This window comes from Urtica dioica, chromosome 6 (assembly GCF_054948205.1).
Source record: "Urtica dioica subsp. dioica isolate 48M chromosome 6, U.dioica_male_clone48M_v1_H2, whole genome shotgun sequence".
NCBI lineage: Eukaryota > Viridiplantae > Streptophyta > Magnoliopsida > Rosales > Urticaceae > Urtica > Urtica dioica.
The window spans coordinates 37,680,479-37,695,871 of NC_142761.1; positions in this window are offsets into that span (position 1 = coordinate 37,680,479).

Consider the following 15,393-nt stretch of genomic DNA (forward strand, 5'->3'; position numbering starts at 1 on the left):
ACGGAATTGACAAAATCCGATCAGCCGGAACTCCATTAATAGTTTTTCTTCTTCCTTCTATTTATTTTTTGCTCTTAATTTACTATTGTGTTCTTGAATTCCTTTCTCGTTATAATCATGAGCTCTCTTCGTCATTCTATGCTAGTTTTATTGCTTTAAATCACTCTCCTTGTTTTGATCATGGTCATGAACACCGTTAGAGGCTAAGTCTTTAGCGGGGTTACGATGTAGTCGGGTTTGCTTGTGTGGAAGTGTTCTTAATGCATTCTTTAGCTTGATCACCTTTAGAATTGTTTAATTGGAGTTTTTAGCTGCTCGAGAGAGAGTAAAAATTCGAGCCCTTTTTCACTCATCACATTGTTTTAGGTTGCTTGACGGTTTAGACGAGTGTGTAATCGTTAGAATTCTCGCGTTTAGTGCATGTGGTTGTTTTAATAGGATTAGAGGCCGAGAGGATAAGTAATCCGACAATTGCATAGGTTCGCTAGATCACTCGAGAAAGGCTAGGGAATATTATTGAGAGAATGAGATTAGCTTACATATGGATAGTTGTAATTGTTCGTTCCTGAAACCCCGATGCTGTGTTACCTGGTGAAATCGTAACCCCGTAGTTTCCTTTGCTTGTTATCTCGTGTTTGTTTCTCTTTTATTTTTACGTTAATTCATTTGCTATTTTTATAATCACATCCATCAACAAATTTGTGAAATCAATTTGCTTTAGGTTGTTTAACGTCGCTATAGTAACTAGTCTCTGTGGGGATCGATATACGTTACTTACGTAACACTATTACTTGTTCGATACGTCCACTTGCGTGCTAGTCATAAAAATATCGCAACAGCAGGTCTGTAAATAAGGTTTTGCTTGTAAAAGTTTGTTTACATTTTCGCGTTCTGTTTAGTATATCTTTGGATATGTAAAGTAAATAATTGGATATGCAATGTGGGATGTTTAGTTACTCTATTAGTGTTTAATAAAGTCTGTTTAATAGTGCTTATCTTTGTTTAGTTCACACCTCGTTTCCGGGGCATGACAAAACCCATACAAGCTCGTGTTACCTTAGACCTTTTGGGTATCAAGTCTCGTAGTTCGTCCAACCACCATCAAGAGAACACAAAAATCGAATTTAAATGAGAGTTTTTCAATTTGACACACCTAGCTATATGCCCCCTCGTTACCCTTGATCTCCAATAATGTGCACACATCATTTCTAGCTAGTCCATAGGTCTTTATGTCTTGTAACATTTAGGCTTGGGTGAAAGGTATGAAATTGAATTTTAGTGACTTAAACGTTAGCAATAACGACCCCAATCTCACCAAAATTCTCAACCCTCACATAAGTTCCTAAAAACAATATAGAAAAAACAAAAACAAACTACTAAGATACAACAGTCCCCCGCAATACAAGAACCCCCCCTCCCCAACATAAAACCTACATTGTCCTCAAAATACCGGGGAAAATGAATTTATCTTGTGGGGGTGGCCAATCTCCCTTACTCATTGCCTTCATCGCCATCCTCCTCCTTGGGTTATGGTAGAGCATAGTGGTGCGGCTCCGAATGAGGATAAGGAGGATATGGCGTCATGAAGGTGGATGGATATGCAAGGTAGATGGGAGCGTCAGGGTAGACTCCGGATTGTGCATCGGAATGAGAGGTGCAGTGTTGGTGGGACGTCCATGTGTTGCAGACACTTTGGTGGAACTCGTCCCGTTGCACTTGTTGTTCACCAAAGACGGTGATGAAGTCTCCAATTGCGTTGTTGCTACAACCGAGTGAGGTGACATCATGGCGCAACATCCGCACCTCGTGATCGATTCCGCCTAAGGTATGGTCGAAGCGGTTTAGCATGGCCATTATCTCGCCCTAGTTTTACTCGTGGCCTTGGCTGTTTGGTGGTGGAGGTGGAACCTCATTGGGAGCCTCTAAGATAGGGTCGTTCGGGTTACTCTGGTATTGCTCCGGGATGTCAATGAACCCACAACCGTCCGGTGTGGTCTGCCATGCTTCCAATGTCTCAGGCTCATGATCTTTTTGCCATCTATTGGCTCGCCTAGTGGCGCTCGCACCTCATTGCTACATGTTGAAGTTTAGAGAGAGAAGATAAAGAAAGAGAGAATCGGAGAAGAGAGAGAGTGTTCCGAGACTTTGAATATTTCTTGTATTTAATATTAATTTGTATCACCTATTTATACATAAGGTGGGTACAAGAGAGAGTGTAATAAATACATGTGTAAAAACTATTTCTAGGAAAAAGAGAATAATAAATATACACAGAGAGCAAGACATCGGATATAACGTGAGAAATAAATGCGACGATTTCCCATGAGGAATGAGTTCCAAGGAGAGGACTTCCGAGGCAAGCTCGACGCGGAAGAGCGAGCTGACGAGCTCGACGCGGAAGGGCGAGCTGATGAGTTCGACGCGGAAGGGCGAGCTGACGAGCTCGCTTTCAACACTCCCCCTCAAGCTTGACTGTATATGTTGAGGAGGTCAAGCTTGCTACATAGCTCGGAAAAGGTTGCTCGCGGAAGGGCTTTGGTGAGAATGTCGGCGAGCTGATGACCTGACGGAATGTATTCCATATCGATTATTTTTCCTTCAATCTTTTCACTAATGAAGTATCGGTCGATCTCGATATGTTTTGTTCTGTCATGATGGACTGGATTTTTGGCTATGCTGAGAGCAGCTTGATTATCGCAAAAGAGCTTGATTGGACCTTCGGTGATGATCTTGAGGTCGTCGAGAACTTTCTTCAGCCAGATGCCTTCACATACTCCACTTGCTAAGGACCTGAGCTCGGCTTCAGCACTACTTCTTGAGACAACAGACTGCTTCTTGCTTCTCCAGGTAACAAGATTTCCCCAGACGTATGTGCACATGCTTGATGTTGATCGTCTGTCTGGAACATATCCGGCCCAGTCTGCATCTGTGAATACTTCGACACCTCGACATCGTCTTTTCTTGAAGGAGAGACCAATCCCTGGGGCAGATTTGAGGTATTGGAGAATCCTCATGACTGCGTCCATGTGAGTTTCTGAGGGATTACTCATGAATCGACTTACCATACTCACTGCGAATCCAATATATGGTCTCGTGTGAGTTAGGTAGATGAGTTTTCCTACGAGCTGCTGAAATCTTTCTTTGTCGGTGGCGGCCTCGTTGGTGCGAGCTAGAAGTTTCACATTGGCATCCATCGGAGTGTCAACTGGTTTGCAGCCAAGCATGCCAGTTTCTTTGAGGAGATCCAACGTGTACTTGCGCTGGGAAACAGAGATGCCATTTTCTGATCGAGCTACCTCCATGCCAAGGAAGTATCGTAGGCTACCGAGGTCCTTGACTTCGAACTCAGATGACAAAGTTTTCTTCAGCCTCCTGATCTCTTCCAGGTCGTCTCCGGTGATGACTATATCGTCCACATACACACTAAGAACGGTGTGCTTGCCTTGTGTGGAGATTTTTTAGAAGAGTGTTGGATCAGCTTGACTCTGCTCGTAGTCACAACGTTTGAGCACGTTGGTGAATTTTCCGAACCATGCTCGAGGGGACTGTTTTAGTCCATATAGTGACTTCTTGAGTTTGCAAACTTTGTTGGCTCCTTGATCTTTGTCAAATCCTGGTGGGAGTTGCATGTAGACTTCCTCTTCCAGTTTGCCGTTTAGAAAAGCATTCTTTACATCGAGCTGGATGAGAGGCCAATCTAAGTTGGCTGCTAGTGAAAGGAGGATTCTGATGGTATTGAACTTTGCAACTGGAGCGAATGTTTCTTGATAGTCAATGCCATACGCCTGCGTGTACCCTTTTGCGACAAGTCGGGCTTTGTATCTCTCCACTGTCCCATCTGGATTGTGTTTGATGGTGAAGAGCCATCTACATCCAACCGTTCGCTTGCCTGGTGGTAGCTCGACGATATCCCACGTATCATTCTTTTCGAGGGCTTGGATCTCAGCATGACTTGCGTCTCGCCACTCAGAACTTTGAAGGGCTTCCTCGATGGAGTTCGGCACTTTTCCTTCATCTAACTTCGCCACATAGGCTTGGTAGCTCGTAGATAAATTCTCATAGTACACGTAATCTGCCATCCTGTATTGAGCACACGACCGAGGAGGTTTTCTCAATGGGTAAGTCTGGAGATTCGATGTTACCTTGTTCAATAGCGTCGTGGTTCAGGTTCGGAGAGACAGATTGGTCGCGAGCTTGTACCGGACTCTGGGTGATATTTAGTTCGCATGGAGAGGGTTCAGAGGCCTGCGAGCTGGGAATTTCTTGAACAGGTGAGGTCGGCGAGCTAGGAATTTCTGGAACATGTGAGGTCGGATTTTGAGGCGAGCTGGGCGAGCTGGGAATTTCTGGAGCAGGTGAGGTCGGATTTTGAGGCGAGCTGAATTCTGGGTTTATGATGAGCCAATTTGGGAAGTCATTTTCGTCATTACGAGCTGAATTGGCGAAGTAAGGACTGAACTCATGAAAAGATACGTCCATTGAGACTATGAATTTTTGTGATCGGGGTTCATAGCATTTGTAGCCTTTCTGGGTTGCTGAATAGCCAAGGAAGATGCATTTGAGCGATTTTGGTTCAAGTTTACCTTGGCCATAAGAATGGGTGAAGACTGAACAGCCGAACACTTTCGCAGGTAGGGTTGAGATGAGTCGAAAGTGAGGGTATGTCTCTAGAAGGACTTGAGATGGGATTTTATAGCCAAGGACACGAGATGGCATTCTGTTTATGAGGTAGGTGGCTGTGAGGACAGCTTCTCCCCAAAAATGAGATGGGACGTTTGAGGAGAACATGATGGCTCGGGCGACCTCGAGAATGTGTCGATTTTTCCGCTCGGCTATCCCATTTTGTTGCGGGGTATGAACGCACGAGCTGGAGTGAATTATGCCATGTGTTTTGAAGAAATCGCCGAGCTCAGAATTAAAGTAATCTCGAGCGTTGTCAGTGTGGATAATTTGAATGGATGTGTCGAACTGTGTTTGGATCATTTTGTGAAAGGTTTTGAATAGATTGGATGTTTCAGATTTTTGTTTCATCATGTATATCCAACTGAGTCTAGTGTGGTCGTCAACAAAGAGAAGGAACCATCGAACTCCAGTGATATTAGGAACTTTTGAGGGCCCCCATATATCACTGTGAATTGTGGCAAAAGGACGAGATGGTTTGTACGAGGTGGGGTGATATGAGCTTCGAGAATGTTTGGCGAACTCACACATGTCACACTGAATGGAATTGATATTTTTATTGATAAACAAAGAAGGAAACATTCTTTTGAGATACATGAAATTTGGATGCCCTAGTCTTAGGTGATTGAGCATGATCTCTTTGTACTGGGGTGAATGTTGGGCGAGCTGACACATGGCGGGCTGATCTGGCTTGATGACATAGAGTCCGGTACTCAGCTCGGCATTACCAATCTGTCTCCCCGTGAACTGTTCCTGAAACACACATGAACTTCCATAAAAAATAGTTCGGCACTTAGAGTCTTGGTTGATCTTATGCACAGATAAGAGATTGCATTGTAGTTGAGGCACAAAGAACACCGAGTCTAGCCTCATGGACTTCGTCAAGACAACGGTGCCAATACCAGTGACTTGAGTTTTGGCTCCGTTGGCGATGGTGACTGATATGCTTTTATTGCAAGCGGAGTAAGTTGTGAACAGATTTCGATTACCAGTCATGTGATCAGTGGCACCGGAGTCGACAATCCATGCTGTGGGATTCTCTGAGCTTACATTGAGGGCTCTAGGAGAGTTACCTAGAGGGCCAATGCCCGAGTGTTCTCCACTGAGTTGGACTTGTTGAAGAAGCTTCTGGAGAATAGCGAGCTGGTCGTTGCTGAAGGGGGAAGAGTCTGAGGTCGAGGTCGAGGCAGCGGACGAGGTGGATACTAAGTTTCCGACTGAGTTAGGATCCTTAGTATCTTGGGTTGACTTCGAGCTCGGTGGTTTCCCATGCAGCTTCCAGCAGGTTTCTCGGAGGTGTCCAGGTCGTCTGCAATGATCGCAGTAGGGGCGAGGTTTGCGAGGTTTCTCTGTTGAGACCCGGGCTGCAAGAACTTCGTCTCCATGTGTGGTGAGGGCGGACGAGTCTGAGGATGAGCCCGGAAGTGAGCTCGGTTTGATAACTCCCAGCATGAGTTTCCTCCTGCTTTCCTCGTGTCTGACCGCGGAGAAGGCTTCACGGAGAGATGGTAGTGGTTTTGTACTAAGTATCCGACCTCTGACCTCATCAAGGTCTTGGTTGAGGCCGGATAGTAGTTTAAACACACGTTTGGTCTCCACTATCCTGCGGTAGATTTTTGAGTCTTCGGGGTTGGTCCACTGGTGCTGATCGTAGAGGTCGATCTTCTGCCATAGATGTGTGAGCGAGCTGAAGAACTGAGTAACAGACATCTCTCCTTGACGTAGGTCGTGGAGAGTGTTCTCAGTTTCAAACAGCTCGGACATATCTTCTGAGTTGGAGAAGATTTCTCTAGCTGCTTTCCAGATTTCTGCTGCCGTTCGGTAAAGGAGGAAGGTTTCTCCGATTTCGGGGAGCATAGAGTTTATGAGCCAGGACATCACCATGCTATTTTCGGCCTTCCAACTCTTGAACGTCGGATCTTCGATCACAGGAGATGTGGCCACGCCTGTGAGTCCTACATCGATGTACATCTTCGTGATGAGCTTATACCATGGCCAAGCGTGACATCGGTATCACGAATTGCACAGAACACGAAACGCTCTTTCGGGATCTTGCCAATGTTGATGTTCTTTTTGGTGATGATACACACCAGAAGCATCAGGCGGTTAAGATCGCACTCATGCTGACACTTGTTTGGGATGATTGCGGTATAGATGAAGTGTTGCCATGCCTTTGCGTTGCGGTTGAGGTTCGATATAGGAAGATGCTTCAGGACTATTTGGCCATGCATGATCTTTATCTTGTAGGTGGCTCTCGGGTAGGCAAGCAGACAAATGCACTCCTCCCATTGTGGGAATAAGAAGAGGTTCAAGTATTCGTCATCTTTGGGCTCCGGAATCTCGAGAAATTCATTGATCTCCATTGACGATATATTCACCGTCATGCTCCACGTTCCCTTTCGTAATGGAGAGATTTGCATAGAATTCATGCACGAGCTTTGGAGACGCCTTCGTAGTGATGTTGCACAGCTTGGTCCAAGGTAGCTTCTCGTTTGAGCGTAGCACGGGAGGACGAATCTCGATGCATCTACACGAAAAAAAACACACACGTAATAAGTTGAAAATATTTTAATACGTGCTATTTTTCAAAATACCCCCCCCCCCCCCCCCCTCTTTCAAATATCCCTTGAACCGTAAAGTATTCTAAATTTTCGAAATTTTTCTCATAGTCATTTTATCGAACACTTTGTGTGCAAGACAATTTTAACGTATATGAACATAGAGCACAAATTTGAGTTACCCAATCACCAAACCTCATAAAAAACTCACCATTACATGTAATTCTCGCAAAAAATCATCCAAAAATTGAGTTTAGAAGCCATACCTTGATTTCCTTGAGATCGGAGAAATGAACATTACAAAAAGCTTGTGAAAATTGCTCAACAACACAAAATTTGTAGAGATTATGAATATAAGCGTGAAATCTTTGTGTTGTAGTTGTAGAAAATGATCCAACGGTTCAAAACGATTAGAAATTGTTAATTTCATGTTCTTCCTGATGGGACCTTGAATAAAGATTAAAGGCGTGGAAAATCGAAAGGTCGCAACAAGTCAAAGTCACCAAGGCCAAACGACAAAGATCAGACAAAGTACAAGTGTTTTTACTGCCACAAAGAAGGGCATTTCCGTAGAAATTTCCCTGAGAGAAAGCGTGGAGATCATGCTTGTCAGAATCAAGGAGAGGCTACTCTAGTCGAAGAAGGCAATGAGAGCGCATAAGTCTTGGCAGTATCAGAGAAGGATTCTACATCTGACTGGATCTTGGATAGTTGGTGAACATTCCACATGACTCCAAATCATTCATGGGTTGAAGAATTCAAAGAAGAGACTAGAAGCAAAGTTCTTCTCGGAAAGAACAAGGAGTGTGAAGTCCTTGGGAAAGGCACAGTTAGATTCAAGATCTTCAATGGCTAAGAGAAAATCATAGAAGGTGTAAGACTCGTTCCTGAATTGAAAAGAAACCTCATTTCCCTCGGAGTACTTGATCAACAAGGCTACTCGTTCAAGGATAAAAATGGAGTGTTGAAAGTTTGAAAAGGCTCCCATCATTGTTGCAATATTTTCCTACGCAAGTACACGTAGTCGCTCAAGTAGTATATTTCGTAAGTACCAGTTGATCCCACAAGGACTATGCTTAACTGATACTTAACTAACTAGCAACGAATTGAACTCAAAAGCAACGGTGATGATTACTAACTAAATTACAGAAAATAAATAAAAACAAAAATTATACTATGGGTGAACAGATATGAGGAAAACAATGGCAACGACTTCGCTAAGTTCTCATATGGTCGAGATTCCTAGAATTACGCACTATTTTCCAATTCAACTCTCTTCACTAATCACACTCACATAATATTACCGCTAGATCTCTCTCGAGCATCTAACAGCCTATGTCAATACCAAGTTTTTATCTCTCGATCTCAAACCATAAAAATATGATAAGCATTATAATCAAGAATGTACACACGACTCCATAGTGGCCTTACGATTTCTAGCTTAGGAATGTACTATGGTGAAATAATTCTTATGCACGATCAACCTAATCTTTCTCAAGCATTTAGTCAGTCCTAAAAATCATGAATGAGGTCATGAATTTCAAAAAGCAATAAGCACAAAATTAAATCAAGCGATAGAGAAGAGGAACATGAAAAATACTTCAATCAATAAATAATGAATCCACAACCATATTCCAGCAAATCTAAACCATCACCCTTAAGGAGTTCAGTTCATGGCGACAATAGTAACAAAAACATAAATAAATAAAAAACACTCCATAAAAACCATATCAAAATAAAACATAAATAAAAGAAAGTTTCATGGAATAAGATTAGAAGGAAAAACATTGATCGCGGTTGTCAGTCGTCGACGAGTGGTGGTCTTGTTGATGTTGGACTTCGTCCTCAAGATAACAAAAGAGGGATTCGACCCAACACAGGTCATGAATGAGGTCATGAATCTCAAACAAGCAATAAGCACAAAATTAAATCAAGCGATAGAGAAGAAAAATATGAAAAATACTTCAATCAATAAATAATGAATCCACAACCATATTCCAGCAAATCTAAACCATCACCCTTAAGGAGTTCAATTCATGGCGACAACAGTAACAAAAACATAAAATAAATAAAAAACACTCCATAAAAACCATATAAAAATAAAACATAAATAAAAGAAAGCTTCATGGAATAAGATTAGAAGGAAAAACATTGATCGCGGTTGTCTGTCGTCGACGAGTGGTGGTCTTTGTTGATGTTGGACTTTGTCCTCAAGATAACAAAAGAGGGATTCGGCCCAACACAGGGAAGTTAGGCCCAAGCCCATGAATTTGTGATGACATATCCAGGAATACCGCCAGCCCGATAGAAGATTCAAATATCAGCTCGAGATAACCACTCCTCGAAGACTCGCAAGTACAAGGCTAGTCAGCCCGGACGATCCGTAACCGGTATCTACACGAATAAGTCTTTGAACGACTGGTGTCTCGGAACATATATTGAACTCCAACTGACATATGACTTGTCACCCGTAACCCAGAGCTTGCAACCTCATCTCTAATACTATAAATATAAGATAATTAGGCCTAAGTGGGGCACGCTACTTTTAGTTCTCCTTTCATACTCTACGATCTTGTAATCTTTGCCTCCCAATTCAAATCATTGTACTACTTTGAGCGATTATAATAAACAGCCTCGAGTTTACTTTTGTGTTTGGCTTTTTCTTACCTTTACTTGTTATAAAAATTCTTCCAGTTTTCATGTTTGGTCTTGCAACGGAGAATTGAGGCCCAATTATAAATCTAAATCGACCCATCTAGTTGTCTAAATTGTCGAGACTGCTTTGGTGTGATTTCTCACATCAACAATCTTCTTCTCTGGTTTCCTCTTATCTCTCAACTAGCCAAACAACTAATAAAAACCTAAAATAAAATCGAATATGTGTGAATGAATGTTTTGAGGTTACAAGGACCCTTTAAATAGACTTAAGGTGTTTTTTTCGGAGCAATATGAGCCTTTGGATATATCCAAAGGAAAAAAAAGGCTTAAAAATCGGGTAATTAACAAAAATAGCATTTTTGGGTTGCAGAAAAACTAGAAGGTTACGCAGTGATTTTGAATGGGTCGTAATTACCTACTCCGATGTCCGATTTTTGCAAATAAATATGTGTTGGAAAGATAAGAGAAAGCTCTATCCAAATTTGGAACTGGATCATCCAAAATGTTCAATTAAAAATCTCAAAATAGTGCAAAAGATGACGTCATGTTTCTTGTTTCGCTCTAAATTGTCCAAACGTGTCTGAATCATCTTGAATTGCTCGGATTACATCCTTAACACCAAAATACTCCATCAAAACTTAAAATCACTTACAAACACATTAAAAACACTAAAGTCACTCGAGAACGCGTGGAGTTCAAGCTGGAAAATATGAGTTTAACACGTATAAAATGCGCCTATAAATCATCATGAAAGGTATATGATCAAATGGCTTGTACACATTTATTGGCTCCACTGGGCTATGTTCTGGAACAAATGTCACTGAGAGGGATAAGGATCAAACTACCCTATGGCATTACAGACTTGGCATGTCAATGAGAGAGGCCTCGAAGAATGCAGCAAACAAGGCTTCTTTGGCAAGGATCATGTTTGGAAGATAGATTTCTGTGAGAAACTGTGTAATGGGAGAGTCAAGTAGAGTCAAATTTAGTAAGGCAATTTATCGAACAATTGGTGTGTTGGATTACATTCACTTAGATTTATGGGGCCCATCAAGGACTCGGTCACATGGAGGGAAAATGTACTTCATATCCCTCATTGTTGATTTTTCTAGAAGAGTATGGGTGTATTTTCTTGCACATAATGATGCACTTCAAGTGTTCAAATATTGGAAAGTACTTGTTGAGAATCAGACTGGGAAGAAAATAAAGAGGCTAAGAACAGATAATGGGCTTAAGTATCTTGACAAGAAATCATTACCTTGTGCAAGAAACCAGGGATCATAAAACACCACACAGTGGTAGGTACACCTCAGCAAAATGGTCTAGATGAGAGATACAATATGACCATTCTTGAGAGAGTGAGGTGTATGCTACTAAAAGCTAGTTTGCCTAAAGTATTCTGGGCAGAGGCTGTTCAAACATAATGATTTCTCATTAGCAAGTGTCCATCATCCGCAATAAATTTCAAGACTCTTATGTAGATATGGAGTGATCATCCAATTGATTACAGCAAGCTCAGAGTCTTTGGTTGTGCAACCTATGCTCACATCAGACAAGACAAGTTGGAGCCTAGAGCCCTCAAGTGTATGTTCCTGATAGTGTAAAAGGATATAAGTTGTGGTGCTTAGAGGCTGGTCATAGCGAGTTAATCATCAACAGAGATGTGGTGTTCAATGAGACAGAATTTCCCTACAAAAGGGTTTACCAAAACTCAAGTTCAGAGAATGTGGTGGAGTTAAATTCTCAGAGTGAAAATGAGTCCATGATTGAGGTGGAGCTTGAGGATAATTAAAGTCCCATTGAGATTAATGAAGCTCCCACATATGTTCAAGAAAGAGTTGAAGATCAAGATGAGTATAGACTGGTTAAAGACAGAGAAAGAATGATTCACAAGACTCCTTTCAGATTTGGATATGAAGATGTTGTGGCTTTTGCTTTCAATATTGTTGAAGAAATTGAAGAAACTGAGCCCAAGTCTTTCCAGGAGGTAATGAGATTAAGAGATAAAGGCCAATGGCTCAAGGTCATGGAAGATTATATTGAATCTCTTCACAAGAATTCAACTTGGATTCTTGTGGATAAGCCAGAGAAGCAAAGACTAGTGGGCTCAAAATGGATCTTCAAGAGAAAGGATGACATTCCAGGTGTTGAAAAGCCAAGTCTGAAAGCTAGACTGGTAGCTAATGGGTTCACTCAGCAATAAGAAATTGATTTCAATGAAATCTACTCACCTGTAGTCAAACACAGGTAAAACAAAATCATATTGGCTTTGGTTGCTCAACACAACATGGAAGTTGAGCAGTTAGATGTGAAAACTGCTTTTCTACGTGGCGATCTACAAGAAACAATCTACATGGCTCAACCTGAGGGGTTTGAAGTTGAAGATTCAAAGGAAGTGTGTCGTTTGAAGAAATCCCTTTATGGTCTTAAACAATTACCAAGGCAATGGTATATGAAGTTTGATGAGTTTATGATTGAGCAACAGTTTAGCAGGTCTAGCTATGACTAGTGCATCCACAACAAGAAAATCAGTAGAGAAGCAATGATCTATCTACTGCTATATGTGGATGATATGTTAATCGCTTGTGAAGATACAAGACAATTGAAAACTTGAAAGCTCGGTGAGTAACAAGTTTAAGATGAAAGATCTTGGTCCTGCAAAAAAGATCTTGGGAATGGAGATAAAAACATCTTAAATCAAACTGAGTACTTGGTCAAGGTGTTAGATAGGTTTGGCATGTCAACAGCTAAACCTGTTGACTCCATTGGCTAGTCATTTCAGACTAACCACAGATCAGAAGCCATAGATAGAAGAAGAACTGAGCTACATGAGAACTGTGCCATACTCACGTGGCCATTAACCGAAAAAATCAAAGAACATTGATGTGCGCATGCACTTTGTCAGAGACGTGATCAACAATGGCCACATGAAGGTACTGAAGATAGGCACTGAAGACAATCATGCAAATATGTTCATCAAACCAATTCTAAATGAAAAAAATTGATCACTGCTTTGAACTGGTATCTTTGGTGAAGCAGGAGTGAGTGGCTAATGAGCTAGTCGACAATGTAGTTCTAATGTCAAAGTAGAGATTATGAATTTTGACATTAAACTCTTATCCTAGAAAGTTGCGTTAGCTGAATTGTTTTTTATTGTCTATAGGAGGTTGTAACTGACTGGTTGGCTGGTTTATAAAGTCATAAGTAAGGTAGTTGAGGTATGTAAGTAATCTAGGATATATACATTGTTTATGAAAGGTTTGTACACAAGAAAAGAATCGTTGATTGTAATCAAAAGAAAACACGAAAGAAAATATTGTAAGGGAGTTACTTGGACCCGTTTGTAAGGCCAAGAGCTTTGAGAGAATCTTTGAGGGTTTGTGAGGGTCTTGATTAGGGAAAGCTGTATTGTGCGAAGAACAAGAGATACAAGGATTGTCGACTAGTGAAGCCACATCTGGATTATGTCTCATTAATGACCGATCTAGGATAAAAATCTCTTGTGTCATTCTTTCTCTCTTCCTCTCAAATTCTGGTTGTGTTTGTTCTAATTGCCAAATTGAAGATTTCTTGGTTGTCAAGACATTGTTGTTAAGTTGAATTCTGCATAGGCAAAGCATAAAATCTCTACAATTTATCTGTCTATCTTTGTTGTCATCAGGTTCTCCACCTTGTTGAATTAATAAGAGATTCAATGTAATTACAATAAAACCGTTTCTAGGAACGGAATATTTTGAAGAAATACTTTTGGAGATCGAAAGGAGAAAACCATATTTCAAGAGTTCTCTTGAGACTCACTTCCATCTTTATTTTTTTATTTTTTATTTTATCTCTACCACAATCCTCTATTTAAAGTTTTTCCAAAATCAAATAAAGGAGGAAAAACTCAACCGTTTTATTTTAATCATAGTTATAGAATCAAGCATAATCAATAGCTATAATATTGCTACTTATAATAAAATAAAGAATAAATCTCATTTTTACCCCCTGGACTCGTACCTCAGTTACATTTCGCCCCTTGGACTCGAAAATGTTGCAAAACTCAACTCACAACTCAAACACGTGTTACAAGGTCCCACTTCCGTCAGTATTTGGACGTTAAATTTAACTTTTTGATGACGTGACAATATTTTAAAGGATATAAGAGTATTTTCTATTATTCTAAATACTTTTATTATTTAAATGTTGTTATCAGATATATTAATTGTTATTAAATAATTAAATATTTCTTTTATTCTCTCTCTTTCCTCACTTCCCCGAAGCTCCCCACAGCCCGCGCAACTCTCCAACCTCGCTCCGATCTCCTTCGCGCGACCAGACCGTCTCGGTCCCGGTCGCGACTTCGCGTCCCCTCGACCGGCTCGCCGACACGCCGCTGGATTCCTCGAGCTCGACCTTTCCTCTCTTCGGGGTTCCTCGCGCTCGGCTTTCTTCTTGCGGTCCGTGCGAGTGTGGGGTCTCGAAGCTCCCCTCTTTGCGCGACCCAAGTGTGGACGGGACTTCACCACTCGATCGGCCTTCTTCTTGCTTGGATCTGTGTTGCGTAGAGGGGCGGCGCTTGGAGACGTCTCTGTCTCTCGGACCGCGCGACGAGGATCAGCGAGATCCGACTTTAGACGTCTCTCTCCTGGTCTGTGAAGCTTCCCGGGTTCGCGAAGCTCTCTCCGGCGGCCTTCGTGACCTATGCTTCCCGGATCTGCAAATGCGCTTGCCAGTGGAACCTAATATTGGCATGCCTGGTTTTAATATTGCTATATACTGTATTGAAATCCTGGGTTTGATTTTATAGGTCATTTCTTGGTTTAGTCTTATATATGAAGTGTGTTCTTATTTGGTTGGGTTACAGGGTTCAGGAGGATTGTTATTGTTTGGCATACTTGGGTTTGATAATGCTGTATTTTGATGGAAGGAAAAAACGCAGAGAAGAAAAGAAGAAGAAAGGAAACAAAGAGAGAGAGAGAGCAGAGAGAGAGAGAGAGAATAATAGAAATATTTAATTATTTAATAACAATTAATATATCTAATAATAATATTTAAATATTAAAAGTATTTAGAATAATAGAAAATACTCGTATACCCTTTAAAATATTGTCACGTTATCAAAAAGTTAAACTTAACGTCCAAATACTGACGGAAGTGGGGCCTTGTAACACATGTTTGAGTTGTGAGTTGAGTTTTGCAACATTTTCGAGTACAGGGGCGAAATGTAACTGAAGTACGAGTCCAGGGGGGTAAAAATGAGATTTATTCTAAAATAAAATAATAACTAACGACATCTAGATATTCAGAGTTATATAGTGTTAAATAAAATAAAATATTAACGCCCATGTCATAGGTAAATACCATTCCTACTCATGTATCAAAACTATGGACAACATGACCCCATTAATCATTGACGATTTCAACTAAATTGAGTTTGAACAAAACCCTTATCCTTTTTTTCCTCTATTATTTTGCCACCATTTGTAGTGTGATTATTGATGATAAGTGAACGTCG